Here is a 20,273-nt window from a genome sequence, read left to right as displayed (position 1 = left end):
TAAAAAAAAATTTCAACAAGCGTATATTTATTGGTTTGCGCAAAAGTTATAGCATCTACAAACTAGAGTACATTTTCTGGAATTTACATAGCTTTTAGGTTATGACTGCCTATCTCATTTCTTGAGGTGCTAAAATGGCAGGGCAGTACAACCCCCCCCATGACCCCATTTTGGAAAGTATACACCCCAAGGAAATTGCTGAGAGGCATGTTGAGCCCATTGAATATTTTATTTTTTTGTCCCAAGTGATTGAATGACAAAAAAAAAACTTTTTTTTTTACAAAAAGTTGTTACTAAATGATACATTGCTCACCCATGCCATGGTTATATGTGGAATTGCACCCCAAAATACATTTAGCTGCTTCTCTTGAGTACGGGGACACCACATGTGTGGGACTTTTTTGGAGCCTAGCCGTGTACGGGGCCCCAAAACCCAAGCACTGCCTTCGGGATTTCTCAGGGCGTAAATTTTGGATTTCACTCACTACCTATCACAGTTTTGAAGGCCATAAAATGCCAAGATGGCACAAAACTCCCCCAAATGACCCCATTTTGGAAAGTAGCCACCCCAAGCTATTTGCTGAAAGGCATGTTGATTCCATGGAATATTTTATATTTTGCCACAAGTTTCGGGAAAATTACAAACTTTTTTTTTTTTGCACAAAGTTGTCACTATATTATATATTGCTCAAACATGCCATGGGCATATGTGGAATTACACTCCAAAATACACTCTGCTGCTTCTCCTGAGTATGGAAATACCACATGTGTGGGACTTTTTGGGAGCCTAGCCGCATTTGGGGCCTCGAAAATCAAGCACCGCGATCGGGATTTCTCAGGGTGTGAATTTTTGAACTCCTGGCGTGGCAGATCGAACTTGGCCTGTAGTTCGGCAAAAGATAGTAATTTTCGGGACTGGGGATCTACTAGGTTCACAAAATGGAAAAGGTTCCGTGTGATCCATGGTGAGGACATACGGTGGGTTAGGCTATCTGGCACCTTGGGGTTACAGACAAAAGAGGTCAGGAGTGAGCTGTCTGAGGTCAGCTTATGCTGAGGGGCCAGCTTGCATTATAGTCGCCTAAGTAGGGTCATAGGGCCCAGCATGTGCTCAGGGTCTGCCTCTGTGTTTGCGCTCCATAGTAGATTGTTTGGGTGTACTGGGGTGAGCCATATTTTTTTGATTTCCGTCCAACTTGTTATAGGAGTGTTGGGTGAACCAAGAGGCTATCGCTCTCAGCTGAGCCGCCTGGTAATATTTAATAAGGTTAGGATATGCCAAGCCCCTGTCCAAGTGTGCCGCCATTAGTACCGAGTGCGGTATTCTTTGTCTTTTATAGTTCCAAGTATAGTGGAGCAAGTCAGTTTGGAGCTTTTTCAGGTGGCCGTAGGTTATAGGAATTGGCAGGGTTTGGAATAGGTACAGCAATTTTGTGAGTACTGTCATCTTTACAGAGGCAATCCACCCCAGTAGGGAGATATGTTGCTTTTTCCATTGTAGCAGGAAGGGCTTATGGAGCGATATTGGGGGGGGGGTTTCTGGTACAATGTGGTATATTTTGAGGCGATATAGATCCCCAGGTATTTCAGTGCCATGTGTTTCCAGCTGTAGGGGAAGTTAGCTTTCAGGTGATCTATCTCTATGTCTGGTATGTTTATTGTGAGGGCCTCTGACTTAGATGTGTTAATTTTGTATCTTGAAAGTACCCCGTATCTGTCAAGTTCCATGTGTAGGTTTGGCAGAGAGGTTCTGGGTTGGGTCAGTGTAAGGATAATATCGTCCACGAATAATGAGATTTTGAACTCCCTACCTCTGACCGAAATGCCCTTTATGTCTGGATTTCCACAAGTTGTGTCAGCCAGGGGCTCTACGCAAAGTGCGAAGAGCAAGGGGGATAGTGGGCACTGAGAACGAGAAATAGTGAAAGGTGTTTTAACTTGGGAGAAGGGGCTAGAGTATAGGTGTTGGATTGCTCGCAGAAAAGGTCCCCGAAACCCGACATGGCGTAGCGTGGCGAACAATGGCGAACAGGAAGGGCTTTTCATCTGATCCGGGAGTGCGGCTGTCCAGAGTTTGTTCATCCTTTATCTACATTGTCCCCCGCTTGACGGAGCGGGACGAAGCCCACCTGGTCTTTGTGGATAAGGGAGGGGAGGACTGTGTTCAGACGGAGTGAAAGTAATTTAGTGAAAATCTTCAGGTCTGAGTTCAAGAGAGCAATAGGCCTGTAATTGGCACAGAGGGAAGGATCTTTGTCCTGTTTGGGAATAACCGTGATAAAGGAGCGCTGCATGGGATGGGGGTGTCCTGGAGAAAAGCATTGAACAGTTTACACATGTATGGGAGTATGTGAGGGAGAAATGCTTTATAGTATTCATAGGGTAAACCGTCTGGCCCTGGGGCCTTATGGGAGGGTATGGATTTGATAGTCTGCTCTAATTCTTCCTCCGTGATCAGCATGTTTAGGGAGGCTAGGTCCATGGGCTGGAGTTGGGAAATCCCACTCTGCTCAAGATAGTGTTGCATACGTTGGGAGAGTTCAGGGGAAGGGGGCTTGTTGGGGATGTCCAGCTTATTGTAGAGATCCTTGTAGAATTCTGCAAAGGAGTGAGCTATTTCCTTAGGATGGGATATCAGAGATCCCCGTGGCATTCTTTTTTTTTTTAACAAGAGAGTATCCCTGAGGCATTCTTAACCTGGTGTGGTGTTGTTACGTGGGCACTGGCACGTAACTTCCTGGCCAAGAGGGAGTGTGCTTTGTTGCCTTTATCATAGTATATTTGTTTGAGCTTAATTAAGGCTTTCTCCACTCAGCCGATAGCTAAGTCACCTATAGTCGCGCGAAGGGTGGAGATTTTGCAAGCAGTGTTCCAGGACCTTAAGTTCCTTTTCCGTTTGCTGTTTCAAGGATTGTGCATCTCTTTTCATGGCAGAGGACAGGGCAAGACATTTACCCCTCATTACTGCCTTGTGGGCTTCCCACAGCGTGGGGAGGGTCGTGTCCGGGGTGTCGTTTTCCACAAAATAGTATTTTAAAGTGGAGTCCAATTCTGTTCTTGAGGTGAGGTGCTGGAGAAGAAATGTATTTAGGCGCCAATTCTAGAGTCTGCGATGGAGGGTGCCTAGGCCTAGTGTCAGCAGTATCGGGGCATGGTCTGACCAGGATATGGGGAGTATTTGCGCTGCACAGGTCAGTCTTAGGGTGAGGTTGTTAACAAAAAAATTGTCTATGCGGGAGTGTGTGCAGTGAGGGGCCGACTGAAATGTGTACTGTCGGTCGCCAGGACAGAGGACCCACCAGGCATCAAAAAGAGAATGGCGTCTGGATAGCTGTTGGAATAGCTTTGAGTCTCTAATAGCTCGGGCTGAAGATGCTTTTTTACATTTTAATGCACTAAAACACACTATATTGCCCAAATGTTTAATGAAATAAAAAAGATGATCTTAGGTCAAGTATATGGATACCAAACATGACATGCTTTAAAATTGCGCACAAACGTGCAGCGGCGACAATCTACATACATTTTTAAATTACCACTTTGGATTTACAGAGGATGTCTAATGCTAAAATTACTGCCCTTGATCTGAACTTTGCGGTGATACCTCAAATGCATGGTGAAATTGCTGTTTACATATGCGTTTACGCAAGGGGGGACAGGGGTGGTTTTTTTTTCATTTATTTAGATTTTTAAAGCGTTGCCTTCTTTTTTTATAGTTTTTATTGTTATCTCAAGGAATGTAAATATCCCCTATGATAGCAATAGGCAGTGACAGTTACTCTTTTGAAAAAATTGGGGTCTCGTCTGCCCTCAAAGCATCTGACCACACCAAAATCAGTGTGATAAAATGCTTTCCCAATGGCGCTGTTTACATCCGGTGAAAACTAAGTCAGGAAATGCTCCTAGCTTCCGCTTTCTTAGGTCATAGAGATGATTGGAGCCATTTTGGTCTCTGATCAGCTCTATGGTCAGCTGGCAGAACCACTGGCTGCATTCTGTTGGGACAGGAGAGCCAGAGAAAACAATGGAAGATGGTGGGGGGACATTCCCTCCCACTGCTTGTAAAAGCAGTCTAGAGGCTGCTAGAATTGCTTTTACATGAAAGCCGACCGCTGGCTGAAAAGAATGATACCAAGATGATACTTAAACCCACAGGCATCATTCTGGTATAACCACTCAAAGTCCAGCAACATATCAGTATGTTGCTGGTCCTTGTTGGGCATATATTGTAATCTTTTTTTCCCATGCAGCCTGTGGGCTGAACGAAAAAAAGAGATTGATCGGTGGGTATGCCCACTATTAGAATTCCACCCTTCATCCACCCACTTCTAATGATGGGCATACATGCACCATTTTATTTTTTAACTATGGTGGTGAAATCATCTCCTACAGCGCTGGAGTCACGGCTTTATGTATCGTGGGAGCAAACGCTGTTGCTGTCAAGATAAATAAATCCGCGCTGCAACTGAATGGCATACCTGCTAAGCAAATGATGGTTAACAATAAAACAAAGTAACATTACAGTATAACAAAAACATAGTAAAAACAAAATTTGTGCCTAAAATATATATATGCCGAAGTATGGGGGCATCCGCCCCAAAAGTTAGGAGCAAATCACTCCCCCACCCCTGCTACCCCCATGCTTTGGCATATATGCTCTTGTTTTTTAACTGTGGTGGTGAAATCACCTTCTACAGTTCTGGAGTTGCGGCTTTATGTATCGTGGCAGCAAACGCTGTTGCTGTCAAAATAAATCTGCGCTGCAGCTGAATGTGTACCTGAAAACAAAAAAAATGGTTAATAATAAAACACAGTAAACTATAAAAAAATGACATACCTGAAAAGCAAACGTGATAAAACATAACAACAATAAAACATTGCAGAATAGAATACAGTAAAAAAGAGAAGAACAATAGAGAGAGATGGCATCTTGGGAGACCCTGTGAATGTGTGTCCTAGTCTTTGCAGTGCTGTACCTTACGCTAAAACTCCACTAGGGTATGGTTGCGTTCAAAACTTCACCAATGCACGACCAGAATTGTCAGGAAAGGAGGGACAATGATAGGTGTCACGCCTATATCCGCATTTCCTACAAACACGACTTCTTCTTTGGGGGTATCGTTGGGGGGGGTCGTTGGTTGGGGTACTCGGGAGGACATACGGAAAATGCCTCTCATGCAGCCGGCTTACTGCATTTGGATTGGGAAGGTGAGGTGGAGTACCGTCTGGAAACAGAAGGGCTCTGACGATCTCTTCCTGGAATTTAAGGAAGGATCCAGTCTGTACTGAAGCTCTATATAGCATATGAGCGTTCAGCAAAGCCAATTGAAATAAGTATACAGACACTTTTGTACCAGCGTCTGGCCTTACTTGCAACTAGGTACGGCACCAATAACTGGTCGTTGAGGTCCACCCCTCCCATATTTTGTTTATATTCGTGGACACAGAGAGGTTTCTCCACAACACCAGTTCGCTGTAGGAATTTGGAATGTCGTGTCTGCATGAAGGGAGGGCAGAACAAAAAACATTCTTATTATCCCTCCCCTTCACAGCAAGCAAGTTATTACACCTCAAGCAGGCTCTTTCCCCCAGCCTAAGATGGGAATCTACAAGCCTCTAGGGTAAGCCCCGGCGATTAAATCGCACAGTGTCACATGCGCCAATCTGATGATCAAACAAGTGACTAAAAGGTGGCAGGCATGTGTAATAATTGTCCACATACAAATGGTACCCCTTTCCGAATAAGGGTAAGACACCAAGTCCCACACAATCTTGCCAGCACTCCCCATGTAATCTGGGCAGTTTGGCGGCTCTACGTGACTATCTCCTCCCTCGTAAACCATAAAACAAATGTATAGCCTGTGGCCCTGTCACAGAGCTTATACATCTTGACCCCGTATCTGGCACGCTTGCTGGGAAGATACTGTTTGGAAGACAAACGGACAGAAAACTTAATCAGGGACTCATCAATGCAGACAACTTGATCGGGGGTAAACAAGGCTGCAAACTGTTGGATGAAGTGGTTTACCAGGGGCCGAATTTTGTAGAGCCGATCGCATTCAGGGTCACCCCAAGGACAACAGAGTTCATTGTCATTGAAATGCATGAACCAAAAGATCTGTTCATATCGTGTCCTGGTCATGCAAGCAGAGAACATTGTACCAATATGACTGCAACTCACTTTTTTTAGTTAGGCCCATGAGGAGGGATAGGCCCAGGAAGGTCTTAAATTCGAAGATCGTGATAGGTCTCCAATCTCTGGCAAGGGTCAACTAGGGATTAGCGGCGATGAATTGACCAGCATACAAATTGCTTTGGTCCACAACAGATCTATAGAGATCTTCTGTGAAAACAGGGCATAAAAATCAAGTGACAAAAAAATCAACCATTTTCACCTGAATTCTGGGTTGGCCAGTGAATGGGGGAAGTATGGGTGCGGCAGAAGTGGTGGGCACACAATTAAGATTGACAAATGCAGAAGGAAGGGCACTATTGGCTTGATGGGCCTGTCTTTGTCTTCTTGGTGGCAGCGGGATACAAGTTGTGCTAGCCACCTGATCAGCTTGAACTGCACTTAAGGGACTCTCCACGTGATACTGCAGTGCTGGTTTGACTATGACCAGGATGTACTAGGCTGCTGATGCTTGCCAGTTCACCAGAAGGATGAGCGGCACTAGTACTGGCTCTCTGCTCCATACGAGACCCCTGCGGTTCTTGCACCTCAACAGCAGCAGAAGAATGGGGTCTGGTATGCCTGACCTTGACAGGAACCACTACTCCATTGTCAGAGCTATCTGTCAGGTGTCGCTGCTGTCTACAGGATTGAATCTGAATCTGACATTCTGAGCCTAAATCTTCACTCATCTGTCATTCTCAGAAACATGTAGGCCTCTTCACTAGGTACCTTCGATTGGACATTTTGGCCTCTAAATTTACTGATACAACTATTGAGACTCACAGGAAAAGAGAGCACCTGATTGTCAGCAACTGCTTCTAACGCATGCAAAAAAATTCATTTCATTCGCCAGAACCGATAAGCAGGTCCAGGCCATAAATCATTGACCTGGACCTTAAGATTGATCAGTTCTGAAACGAATCAGAGGGTCGCGATCGCTGCGGGGGTGTAAGAAAGATTACAGGTAAGCCTAAAAGAAGAGTTGCCATATGGGGGTAGTAGAGCATTGCTAATGACTCCCTGTAAAAAATACCAGCCATTTGGGTACCACATGCATGAGGAAACACATAGCTCTGCACCACAGAGCTTGATGGGAGCAGCAGCTCAATAAGACAAGTCTTCAGAAAAACACATCTCTTCACCCTCATTTCTCATTTTATGCAACATCTATGTTGTCAGAGAGGAAAGTCTCACAAGGGTTTTCAGAGGCATAGGATATGGCAAGTCAAGAGGAGAAGAGGCTCATGGGCCATGCTGAGGAGAGTCAAGCAAAAGCTTGAATCTCCAAAATTCCGCTACACCCACCCCATTATCTCCAGCAACATCCTTCCCAAGGCAGGTGTCTCTTCTACAGCTGTTAGAAGAGAAGAAAAAAATGTCCCCGAACAACCCCCCATGACCACTGGCTTAATGCCAGCTTGACAAAACTGGTTTTACAGCTGCTTCCAGTCCCTGTAATCACCCCTTTCCATGAGTTGATGGCCTGTGCTACACCACAGTGGCAAATGCTCAGGTCCAAGGCTGATATGGACACTTGTAGAAGTAAGGATCCTATGAACTATTAGTTGTCCAGGCTTGATCACTGGCTGGAGCTTTCAGTACACACCCGAGCCTTTAGATTACACTGCAGCCAGTGTGCAGTCTCACAATTAAAGTCTAAGTTCATCTTAAATTAATAATAAATGCACATTATTTAGCAAAAAAATGATCTTTGTTTATTAATTGTTTACACTGGAGCCTGCAAAGCATTGCGCCCACGATTAGCGGATCGCAGATGCAGGGCCAGTACAAGGCAAGGGCGGGAGGGGCACTTGCCCTGGGCGGAGTCTTTTTAGGCTGGGGGTGGGGCGCCAGATTGCGAGTTTCATCAAATCCCCGCTGTCACAGTTCCCAGACTCCACCTCTGCTACCATTGGATTCCATTTACACTTGCCCGTTCAGTATCTGCTGCGGCCGCGATCCTCATCAACAGCGCGGCAGTCCCCATGTCTGTGAAAATTTGCTGGCTGTCAGACTCGGCATTCACCTACCCCACCGCTGCCCACTCTCTGTGCTTGTGGCTGGTTGGTAGGACACTGGCGTCCCACCAACCAATCAGGTGCTTGCCCTGCCCTCAAGCCCTGGCCTTCAGAGTAGAAGAATGTAACTTTCTGCCTGGCTTAGTGCCATGTCTCAGAGCCTCCTCATGTATGTCCTGTAGCTCCACAAAGAATAATCAGATCATAATGTAAGTAGGATCTCTGGGGACCCTGCTGTATGGGGGATCTCTGGGGACCCTGCTGTATGGGGGATCTCTGGGGACCCTGCTGTATGGGGGATCTCTAGGGACCCTGATGTGAGGGGGATCTCTGGTGACCCTGATGTGAGGGGGATCTCTGGGGACTCTCTTTTGAGCTGAGGGGAATTTGGTAACCTTAATGTGAGGGGGTGATTCTGGCAACACTGAGGATAAGAGTGGGAACTTTGGGGACCCTAATGAAAGGGGGTGACTGCTGTACTACCAAGACAAAATCATGTGCACAGCAGTGGCTTGGTCCCTTAGAACTGTATTAGTTACATCCAGTGCAGGCAACAACCATCAAAAGTAATATGCTGTAAGTTTTGCCTTGACATGTATATAGCCATGAGCAGGAGTATGTTAGTGTTCAGGTCTGGGGCGATAAAGCCATGGGTCACCCACTTGGTTTTACTACCCACTGGTTGCACCTGGGAACAAAGCCTCGCTCGTTCAGAGTGACACAGGGCCCCCTAGATAAATGCACCCCATAGAGCCCCCACCTTCCCACCTCCCCTCCCTCTTCAAACCACCACCAAATCAGTCCTTAGGCTCACACAATATTTTTCATTCCAGTGACCCCACCAATGCAGGGGCATTTTTTGCCTTACGCTGATGCTGGTGAATTTATTTCTAAATCACTGTGAGCCCCATATTTAATTGCAGGATAGAATGTGTACTGCTGTTAAACTCATATGTTACATATGTTTCAGTAAGACGTGCAGTGTGAGTGAACTCTGTTTCTATCACATTAAACCTAATTGAATTTGTATTGTTTTATTCTTGTTTTGAAACGACATTAATTCTTGTCCCAGCACTGCGCAGGTGCAATGTCAGGCTAGTCAGTACCAACCCCCCCCCCCCCCCCCCCACACACACACAGTTAAAACACACCTAGGGAACACAGTTAACTCCTTGATCACCTCCTAGTGTTAACCCCTTCCCCACTAATGACATTTATACAGTAATCAGTGGCTATTTTTAGCTCGGATTGCTGTATAAATGTCAGTAGTCCAAAAAAAGTGTCAAAAGTGTCTGATCTGTCTGCCACAATGGCATGATAAAAATCACTGATCACTGCCATTACTAGTAAAAAAAAAAATGCCATAAATCTATCCCCTATTTTGTAGAAAATATGTAAAATACAAAGCGGCCTAAACTGATGAAGAAATTTGTTTTTTTTGTTTTTTTTATTTGGATATTTATTATAGCAAAAAGTACAAAATATAGTATTTTTTTCAAAATTGTCGCTCTTATTTTGTTTATAGCGCAAAAAAAAAAATCGCAGAAGTGATTAAATACCACCAAAAGAAAGCTATATTTGTGGGGAAAAAAGGACATCAATTTTGTTTGGGTACAATGTCGCACGACCGCATAATTGTCAGTTAAATCGACACAGTGCCATATAGCAAAAAAATGGCCTGGTCAGAAAGGGGGTAAATCCTTCCGGAGCTGAAGTGGTTAAAGCAGGGTTAGGTTATAAAAAAAATATACCAACCTTTGAACATCTCACAGAGCACTGCTTAATCCATGAACCCGAAACTTTCCACCTAAACTGACAGGTCGGGCCATTCATCAGAGACAATGGCAAGGCTTTGAACCATCTATGGCCAGCCTAAGCTTTAAGCTTTCCCTATAACAACTAAATCACATTGTCTATATGACTTCATCACGTTATAGTGGAAGGGAAAGCTTATCCACAAGTCCCCCTTATTGGCCCTTCTAAGTCAGCTGACCAGTGGTGGCCCGTCCACAGGGGGCACCCAGGCGACGCCCATGAAGTAAAACAATTTTTTTTTTAAAAACTATGTAAACATGTCCCTTTAAAAAAAAATTAAGTTTTTTAAAAAATTTCCTTATGTGCACTGTGTCCTGGCGCAGTGCAATATGGGAAGCGCCACTTCTGCGAAATCACAAGATCTTCATTTGCCCCCAAGAAAATCGCTCAGTCGATCGCGGCGCTATGGACTGGCCGGGCAAGTGTATAGACTTTCACTCGTAGGCCGGCGGCACCCAATTCCGCACCACCACCCCCCAACAACCTGTTTTTTTATTGTAATTTAATTTCTTCTCTGCTATAAAACAGGTATTGTTAAGTTTTCCTTGACAGGCATTGTGCGATTTAGTTTACAGTTTGCAGAATGCAGATATGTGCTATTTACAGGTTGCAGAATGTAGATATGCACAATTTACAGGTTGCAGAATACAGCTATGTGCAATTTACAGGTTGCAGAATGCAGATATGTGCTATTTACAGGTTGCAGAATGTAGATATGCGCAATTTACAGGTTGCAGAATACAGCTATGTGCAATTTACAGGTTGGAGAATGCAGATATGTGCGACTTACAGGTTGCAGAATGCAGATATGTGCAATTTACAGGTTGCAGATATGTGCAATTTACAGGTTGCTCAATGCAGTTATGTGCGATTTACAGAATGCACATATGTGCAATTTACATTGTTTTTTTATTGTAATTTAATTTCTTCTCTGCTATAAAACAGGTATTGTTAAGTTTTCCTTGACAGGCATTGTGCGATTTACAGTTTACAGTTTGCAGAATGCAGTTATGTGCGACTTACAGGTTGCAGAATGCAGATATGTGCAATTTACAGAATGCAGATATGTGTGATTTACAGGTTGCAGAATGCAGATATGTGCGATTTACAGGTTGCTTTAGTATAATGTGCAGCCTGGTATATGATGTGCAAAGCCCTGTGTATAATGTGCAGCCTGGTATATGATGTGCAGAGCCCTGTGTATAATGTGCAGCCTGGTATATGATATGCATAGCCCTGTGTATAATGTGTAGCCTGGTATATGATGTGCAGAGCCCTGTGTATAATGTAGAGCCTGGTATATGATAGAAAAAAAATGGCCTAGTGCTAAACGCACAGCCGATACCCACCATACCAACTGTCTGTCAAGTACACTTTATTGCACATATTGAAAATTAAAGTATTAAAGTTTTATAATAAATTTATTGTTAAATTGTATCTACAGACTGGTCCATTTTATTCAGAACATCCCTAGGGGTATCGGCTGTGCGTTTAGCACTAGGCCATTTTTTCTATTATTGTTGAATTGGGGTGTGATTGACCAGCCTTGTACTGACCGCCACCTTGCACGCTATTTTTTGATGAGCCTGGTATATGATGTGCAGAGCCCTGGTATATGATGTGGATTCTATAATGGGTGTAGCTTATGAGAAGTGAGAGGGGCCAAATCTGGAGGGGCAGGTTCTTGTGCCCCCCCATCCTAAAACTTCACCAGCCGTCACTGCAGCTGACCTAGGCTAAAAGGCCAGGTAGTGCATTATGGTCACAAAGAATTTGGTCTGGTGAATTGCCACATTTGTTTGCTGGATTTGTGAACCTTGCACACACAGAATGTGCTGCATACCAATGATAACAGCAAACAGGAACCTCATCCCTAGTTACTAATGCCAAGAAGAGACAATAAGAGCAATTATGTATAAAGCTATGGGTAATCAAATTGATCTCTAGTACACATTTTGGTTTAGGGTAGACTGCGCTGGAAAACCTGCATTAAGTGGGTAGCTATGAATTTTCAGACATGCAAAAAATTATCTCTGTTATTTACCTATTAATGTATCTGTCTCTGTTGGGAAGATTTTCTACAACTTCAGGCCATGGTGGCCCAACAGCACACTAGTTGTCAGGATGATCTTGATAGCCAAATTGCAACACGAACACCTACGCATGTGCATGAATATGCAGACACAGAGCACATCCATGCTTTGCAACATGTACATGGCCATGCATACATGCCTATTGTGAATAGCGTTGACAAGTAAACTCTGAGACCTATAAGACAACCAATACTGGGAGATCTTCAGCTGTACTATTGTGACTTCCCACTCTGCACCTGATCTTGATCTCTGTTACCAACTTGGTTTATTCCTTGACCCTTCTGTGGTTTTCCTCTGTCTGCCGGCAAGTTGCTGACCCAGCCTGTCCCTGACTACTTTCCTGCCACATTGTTATGGTCTCATCTGGTCGTTGCTGACCCTAACTTGTTCTCCTCCTCTTCTCTTTGGTGAGCTGCATCTTCTGTCATCTCTAGCTACAAGATGACAGCGCTCATGAGTTCCAGTGATATCATTGTATCACCATTCATCAGCAGTTGCACCTTTCCTGTGTCTCTGCACAATCTGTCCTACAACTTAGGTAGGGGTTCTTTAATTGAAGTAGTAAGAGAGGCTGCCCTCATTTTCTCAGGCTTTCAGCAAGGTATGTGACATGGGGACACGAGTGGTAATATAAATCTGACGAAAATATGTTTATTACAATCTGGATCCCCTTGGGAGAGATTCTCCTTACCTACTATCCTGATGATACAACAGGAAGTGAGCGGAAATCTCTCTAATGAGTACTAAAAACAACAAAAACCTAACAGAGGCTGAAACATTTACCCATTGAATGCAAGATAAAAACAATAACAATAGAGTTCTACAAGATAGAATAGAGCCACATTCAGTGCAACTAATACTTTTAGCTTTAAGTCTTCCATGAAAGCCACTTCTTACCATGCTTCTCCAGACCATAGCTGAATACACCAGGTTCCCACTTCTCTCTTTCATGTCTGAGCTGATGGTGATGCATCGCTGGACATCCTGCAGTTTCACAGAGAAGTCAGCATGAGGTGTCTTTCAACTGCACTAAGTTTCCTTTTCCAACCACTGAATTTTTGATCCTCAATGTTGCCTGCATCTTTGTGATTCTCTTAAGAACTTGGACAAAACATCTGGAAACACTGATCTTCCTACACATTTCTGCTTCTGAGAAGGCTTGTGAATGCAGTAAGACCACCATATGTCTTATTATGCCACGTACACACACAACCGGACTTTCCGGCAGACTAGGTCCGATGGAATCAGTCCGGACAATCAGATCGTGTGTAGGCTAATCCGAACGTTTTTCATAAAAAAATCAGACGGACCTAGAAATAGAACATGTTTCAAATCTGTCTGATGGACTCCTATCGGGAAAACCGTTCGCCTGTATGCCGATGGACCAAATACGACGCAAGGGAAGCTAGTGGCTACTGGCTATTGAACTTCCTTTTTTTCCCCGTCTTACATCATTACGTTCAAAACGAACGGACTTAGTCCGTTCTTGTGTGGCCAAGTCCATTTGTTTGGAAAGTCCGTCGGAACGCCGCTGAAAGTCCGTTGGGAAGACAGTCGGACCTAGTCTGCCGGAAAGTCCGGTCGTGTATACGCGGCATTACTGTGCTCAGTTTTGCCATTGTGTAAGATTTATATTTATTTTTAGTTATATATTGTTCTTCAAAATTTTAAATTAGAATTTTTAGCTTTTAATTAATTAGAACTCATCAGGCTGCTGTTGCTGCCAAGGTTTTTTTTTGTTCTAGCACCTGACTGCATGCTAAAAAAAAAGGAAAAACACTGTGCACCTAAAACACACCCTCTCCCCAGGTTATTAAAATGCAGCTTCTCACCCACAAATTCACCCCTCTTCAGTGAAGGCCCTTTTTGATATGACACATAAAGCAGGGAAGGCTAGTATTTCAAGCGTATATTGGCCACCTCCAGCAAGTTCTCCAGACTTGACACCTAATGGTTTATTGATTAGGGCTCTGTGGGGGCCAAAGCATCACTTCCAGGGCTCCTTGTTCTTCTTTACGCTGAAGATAGTTCTTAATGACATTAGCTGTATATCTGGAGTTGTTTTTCTGCTGCAGAATAAATTTGATTGATAAGTAATCTACCTGCCGAGCTCCTTCAAAAGCTGTGCGCAAGTGTTCCTAGAACAATTGCTGTTTTTTTTGAAAGCCTTGCACAGTAGGGTATACAAAACTGGATGTCTGTCCTGGTCAATAGGTACAGTACCACATATATAATTCATACAACACACAAAATTGTGCATCATCAGTGTCTTGTATTTAATTTATTCTTCCCCTCAGTCTTCACAAGGGAATCAGGGGGCTTCAGTAACCAAAACTGCAGTGTTTGTCCTCATGACACATCACAGGAAGCATCCTCATGACTAACAGAGGACAGAATTAGAAATAGACTTGGGAAACTTAACTTTAATAAATCACCAGGACCAGATGGCTTGCACCCGAGAGTACTTAGGGAACTCAGTCTTGTAATTGGCAGATCATTGTTCCTAATTTTTACTGACAGTCTACTGACTGAAATGGTACCAGCTGATTGGAAAAAAAACAATGTAGCACCAATTTTTAAAAAAGGGTCAAAATACATCTCTGGGATTTACAGACCAGTTAGCCTAACATCAATATTATGGGATTAGAGGGGAATGATAAGGGAATATATACAAGATTTTAGTAATAAAAACTGTATCATTAGCAGTAATCAGCATGGATTCATGAAGAATTGTTCTTGCCAAACCGATCTATTAACCTTCTATGAGGAGGTGAGCTGCCATCTAGATAAAGGAAGGCCCGTAGACGTGGTATATCTGGCTTTTACAAAAGCATTTCACATGGTTCCCCATAAACGTTTACTGTAAAAAGTAAGGTCCATTGGCATGGACCATAGGGTGAGAATATTGATTAAAAACAGGCTACATGGGCGAGTTCAGTGGTTGGTGATAAATGGGGAATACTCTGAATGGTCAGGGGTGGGAAGTGGGTTCTGTGCTGGGAACTGGAGGATGGGGTAAACAATTCAATCTCTGTATTTGCAGATGACACTAAGCTAAGCAGGGACACTTCTCTGCAGGATGTGGAAACCTTGCAAGAAGATTTGAACAAATGAATGGGATGGGCAACTACATGGCAGATGAGGTTTAATGTAGAAAAAGTTAAAATAATGCATTTGGGAAAAATATGAATGCAATCTACTCACTCGGGGGTGAACCTCTGAGGGGAATCTAGGATGGAAAAGGACCTGGGGGTCCTAGTAGATAGGCTCAGCAACAGCATGCAATGCCAAGCTGCTGCTAACAAAGCAAATAGAATATTGGCATGCATTAAAAAGGGGATTAACTCTAGGGATAAAGAGATAATTCTCCCACTCTACAAGACTTTGGTAGCTAGAGGGAATCAGAGGAACTTATCTTCCCTGAGAATGCCCAGGAACCGAGGGAGGTTTGGGAGTTTAAATTAAAGGGACCTGTGCCTGCATCTGAACATGGTGAATAAATGGTCACTTTGCTACACTCCATCCACTTGAACTTGCTGTTCTTGGCAAGTGTGCAGAGCATTCATATTCATTTTGTACGAAGTGTACAGGGGATCTCCTGAAGATAGGCCTCTGGGAACACCTCAGTGATTTCGTTTTGGTTCCATCCTTCTAGACAAGAGATGACAGATCTCTGTCTTCAGGTGTGTCAGTAGATGATGTTTCAGAATCCTCTACAGTGGGAGTATAGACCTGAGCTGGGTGACAATTGGGCTTTGTAATATTGTCAGGATCCATGGTTTATCATGGAAGTCTTTGCGATAATGCTGCTCATGTGGCCTCCTTCTGGACTATAGACTGTACAGGGATGAAACACAGGCTTGTTAGGCACCAAGTGTTAAAATACATTTTTTTATTTAGCTTATATAAATCACATAGAAAATCATCTAAAAAAAAAGCATAGATAAAAATTAGTACTCAGAACAGGCTACTATTATGGTCAAGTGGCCCAGGCCAATCGCATGGAGGTAACACCACACCAGCCGGTAGGCTTGAAGGCTGCTAGAATCCATACACAGACTGCTTTTACTGAATACACAAGAAAATATGGTCCATTTTAGATGTATATAACTAGAAAGGAAAACAAAAATGAATACATAAAAAGACAAAAAAAAGAAAATACTCAATATATATCCCACTGCAAAACATGATATTGCATGTTCCCCCTACCTCCAACAAAGGGGGGCATGTAGGTCAAATCCATTACAAAGAAGATTCCCAAGAATCCTGTTATACACGCAAGCCAGAAAAGGGTCCATAAAAAAGCCAGAATACCCGTAGAGAGGGGTGGGTTTGCTACATCATTTCTTTTATACCCTACCAAATGTAATGCCTGTAAAAATGAAGATAGTAAGAAAAAGAAATAAAACAAGTTGAAATGGAGGGAAGCAGGAAAACAGCTCAGAACAGGCTTTTAATACTGAACTGTACCTACCTCTCATCAAAAGATAGATAAATATATATATTGAACTAACTTCGGGAGCTGGGGTAAACCGCACAGTGGACAAATGCCTGATGGATAGGTATTTACGTCAACAGGATCTATATGAAATATCAAGAGGTAATAAAATAAGATACTGTATAGGAATAAAAGTAGGGAAACCCCACCATAACTAATATATCTACAATCGCACCGCACTGCGGGTCCCACTGATCAAAGATCAGAACATCAAAAAATTGATCTACTCAAGCAATATGGGCCAAAGCTCTCACCTTCCTAACTTTCTCAACCCTTGACAATTGGGCTTTGTAATATTGTCAGGATCCATGGCTTATCATGGAAGTCTATGAGATAATGCTGCTCATGTGGTCTCCTTCTGGACTATAGACTGTACAGGGAGGAAACACAGGCTTGTTAGGCACCAAGTATTAAAATAAAAAAATGTATTTAGCTTATATAAATCACATAGAAAATCATCAAAAAAAAAAAAAGCATAGATAAAAATTAGTACTCAGAACAGGCTACTATTATGGTCGAGTGGCCCAGACCAATCGCATGGAGGTATCACCACACCAGCCGGTAGGCTTGAAGGCTGCTAGAATCCATACAGTCTGATATATGGAATTGTAAGACCCCTTTTCAGTCTATATATAAATTATTGCAGTAGTTTGTCTTTCGCTGGCTTGACCTGCTTTAATTTATAATACCTAACATTTACACTCCTCTTTTGTTGACATGTTATACTGGCTTTTCACATATGAGTGCTATATACATATATGTCCCCACATTCACTGGATTACCTTGTCTGCACCTGCCTTGGTGTCCTAATCTCTGTGCACAGCCTAGGAAAGTAGGTTATGGATGTATTATTCTATATATTATTACATATAAAGAAACTTGGAGATACGGGACTTTAAAGGTACCAAAATAATATAAATATCACATAATAGCCAATTAAGACCGCAAAAAGATTTTTTTATTTATACAAAGTTAAAAAGAGAAAAAAAGTAAAATGCCTGCAATCATGTCTACTAACATAGGCCTATACATATCAGCAACAGCATGCTGTTGCCATTACAGAAAGACAGAAATTACAGCATTCAAGTAAGTAAACCGTTCTGTTCTCATTTTTTTGACATGTTTCGCCTATGTGGCTTCTTCAGGAAAGGGACACAGACTACTTTTACTGAATACACAAGAAAATATGGTCCATTTTAGATGTATATAACTAGAAAGGAAAACAAAAATTAATACATAAAAAGACAAAAAAAACTCTGTTAGCATAGACAAAATACAATAAATATTTTTTACAGATGTGTGGCTTCCAACCCCAAATCCCCAAAAGAAAATACTCAATATATATCCCACTGCAAAACATGATATTGCATGTCCCCCCACCTCCAACAAAGGGGGGCATGTAGGTCAAATCCAGTACAAAGAAGATTTCCAAGAATCCCATTATACACGCAAGCACAAGTTGAAATGGAGGGAAGCAGAAAAACAGCTCAGAACAGGCTTTTAATACTGAACTGTACCTACCTCTCACCAAAAGATAGATAAAAATGTATATCGAATTAACTTCGGGAGCTGGGGTAAACCTCACAGTGAGCAAATGCCTGATGGATAGGTATTAATGTCAACAGGATCTATATGGAATATCAAGAGGTAATAAAATAAGTTATTGTGTAGGAATAAAAGTAGGGAAACCCCACCATAACGAATATATCTACAATCCCCCCGCACTGTGGGTCCCATTGATCAAAGATCAGAACATCAAAAAATTGATCTACTTAAGCAATATGGGCCAAAGCTCTCACCTTCCTAACTTTATTCAAGCCTTGTACGGGGCATCACACGCGGTCCCCATAAGGGGAAAGACGTGGTCCCACCATTCCCCCACGTCCCCAGACAGGGATAAGACGCCTCCCCAAGAGATCAAGGATTCCCAATGGTTGACCTAGTTTTAAAATAAATTTTTTAATTATTAATTTTTATATAAATATATATATATGTATGTATATCAAATAAGTACCAAGTACATAAACATTTCAAAATCCAAAAAAACAAACTGACATTTTCCTAAGAGACCAAAAAGGGGCTGATATACCTTTGCAAGGCGGTTTAACAACGTCCCGAGTTCCACTGTACTCCACAGCTGACACTTAGCTAGCCGGGCTTAAATAACCCCTCTCCGTGGCGCCACGCGGATGCTATAGCGGAAGTCCCCAGAGCGCAAACCAACCACCGGAATTGGAAGTGAAACATCAATTCCAATCCACACACGAAAGTGCCCCACTGCTGACACACTATATATTATTAGTGTTATGATCAATATGAATTTATAATCTATTGCTGGATATCTTTACTGTGTTTTCTTGTTTATTCAGAATATTTACTCAAGCTCCTGAGGAAGCGATTAGTCCTGAAACATATAGAGCTTCAACAAGCTACAGTGACCTATGCCAATCCCCTTTGGATTCTAGCAGCCTTCAAGCCTACTGGCTGGTGTAGGGATACAGCCATGAGATTGGTCAATGTCACTTGACCATATTAGTAGCTTGTTCTGATTACTAATTTTTATCTATGGTTTTATGGTTGTTTTTCTATGTGATTTATATAATCTGTTATTTTAATACTTGGTGCCTAAAAAGTTCATGTTTTCTCACTGTACGGTCTCTAGACGTATTCTAGGAGCTCGATCTAATGTTTGAATGGATCACTTCTAGGGTTTGCGCTTCAGCCCATACTGGTGCAGGCCAGATTTTATTCCATCTTTTCATGTGACAACACTGAAGAAATTACACTTTTCTACAATGTAAAGTAGTGAGTGTACAGCTTGTATAACAGTGTAAAATAACTCAACACACAGTCATTAATGTCTAAACCGCTGGCAACAAAAGTGAGTACACCCCTAAGTGAAAATGTCCAAATTGGGCCTAAAGTGTCAAAGTGTGGCCACCATTAATTTCCAGCACTGCCTTAACCCTCTTGGGCATACAGTTCACCAGAGCTTCACAGGTTGCCACTGGAGTCCTCTTCCACTCCTCCATGAAGACATCACGAGCTGGTGGATGTTAGATACCTTGCTCTCCCACACCTTCCATTTGAGGATGCTCTACAGATGCTTAATAGGGTTTAGTTCTGGAGACATGCTTGGCCAGTCCATCACCTTTACCCTCAGCATCTTTAGCAAGACAGTGGTTGTCTTGGAGATGTGTTTGGGGTTGTTATCATCTGAAGGGAGGGGGATCATGCTCTGCTTCAGTATGTCACAGTACATGTTTTCATTCATGGTTCCCTCAATTAACTGTATCTCCCCAATGCCAGCATCACTCATGCAGCTCCAGACCATGACACTCCCACCACCATGCTTGACTGTAGGCAAGACACACTTGTCTTTGTACCCCTCACCTAGTTGCCGCTAGTTGATAGTTGTCACCAAGAGGACTGGAGAGGCTCATGGGCTCTTGTTCATTTTGATTACCGCTTGTTGCATCATCTGTTCTAGCATCTGCTTGAGTGAAGATATGCTTTGGTATCTCTCCCAAGTACAAGGGCTTTCTTCTTTGGCTACCTTGTGCTGAATCCCATTTTTTGCAGCCCAGGTTGTGGTCCTGAACACCCTTTCCATTGAGTAATGGTGGATGAGAGCCCTACCATGTGCCAGGATTTCCTTTGGCTCTTGTGAATTA

Source organism: Lithobates pipiens, unplaced genomic scaffold, assembly GCF_037356315.1.
Source record: "Lithobates pipiens isolate NorthernLeopardFrog02 unplaced genomic scaffold, aLitPip1_a1.2 Scaffold_13, whole genome shotgun sequence".
Taxonomy (NCBI): domain Eukaryota; kingdom Metazoa; phylum Chordata; class Amphibia; order Anura; family Ranidae; genus Lithobates; species Lithobates pipiens.
This window is presented reverse-complemented; position numbering follows the sequence as displayed.